Source organism: Bison bison, unplaced genomic scaffold (genome assembly GCF_000754665.1).
Source record: "Bison bison bison isolate TAMUID 2011002044 unplaced genomic scaffold, Bison_UMD1.0 scf7180017864508, whole genome shotgun sequence".
Lineage (NCBI taxonomy): Eukaryota > Metazoa > Chordata > Mammalia > Artiodactyla > Bovidae > Bison > Bison bison.
The window spans coordinates 16721480-16722791 of record NW_011495064.1 but is presented as its reverse complement, the minus strand read 5'-3'; positions in this window follow the sequence as shown (position 1 = coordinate 16722791).

The following is a 1312-nucleotide window of genomic DNA, read 5'->3' as shown; positions in this document are numbered from 1 at the left end:
TAAACATCTTTTAATTTCATGGCTGCAGTCACCATCTTCAGTGATTTTGGAGCCCAGAAAAATAAAGTCTGACACTGTTTCCACTGTTTCCCCATCTATTTCCCATGAAGTGGTGGGACCGGATGCCATGCTCTTCGTTTTCTGAATGTTGAGCTTTAAGCCAACTTTTTCGCTCTCCACTTTCACTTTCATTAAGAGGCTTTTGAGTTCCTCTTCACTTTCTGCCATAAGGGTGGTGTCATCTGCATATCTGAGGTTATTGATACTTCTCCTGGCAATCTTGATTCCAGCTTGTGCTTCTTCCAGCCCAGCGTTTCTCATGATGTACTCTGCATAGAAGTTAAATAAGCAGGGTGACAATATACAGCCTTGACGTCCTCCTTTTCCTATTTGGAACCAGTCAGGTTTCATTTGTTTTTGCTTTTATTTCATCTTGGGGGACTGAGCTAAGAAAATACTGCTATGATTTATGTCAGAGAATGTTTTACTGCTTTTCTCTTCTAGTTGTATGGTGTTATGTCTTTACGTCTTTAAGCCATTTTGAGTTTGTTTTTGTGTATGCTGTGAGGAAGTGTTCAACTTCATTGATTTATATGTGGCTGCCCAGCTTTCCCAACACCACTTGATGAAGAGACTTTCTCTACTGTCTATTCTTGCCTCCTTTGTTGACTGTATAGGTGAGGATTTAATTTGGGGGCTCTCTCTTCTGTTTCATTAATCTATGTTTTTAATGCAATACCATCCTGTTTTGATTACTATAGCTGTGTAGTGTTCTCTGAAGTCTGGAAAGATTATGCCTCCAGTTTTGTTCTTTATTCTCTAGATTGCTTTGGAAATTCTGGGATTTTTGGAGTCAGCAGAAGTAGACTCACATAGATTATCAGGCCCATCTTCTGCCCTTTGCTTAACTCTAGAGCTCGGGTCAGAGCCACAAGCTCCGATAACCGAGCACTGGTTCCCTGAGGGAGAGATTTTGCTTCCAAAACCTGTTCAGCAGTCACCACAGCGTAACCTGCTTTACACTTTCCATCCTGAACAAAAGAACTGCCATCTGTAAATATTTCCATGTCAGGATTGTCTAATGGGGTATCCTTTAGATCCTCCCGAGTGGATAGTTTAAAGTTAGGAATTGAGAACAATCGTGATCAGGTGTTTCATTTTCCTTCTCAGGAGGGAAAGTGGCAGGATTTAGATTTCCACAAACTTTAAGCTTAGTTACTGGTCCTTCTAGGAGAAGGCAATGGCACCCCACTCCAGTACTCTTGCCTGGAAAATCCCATGGACGGAGGAGCCTGGTAGGCTGCAGTCCATG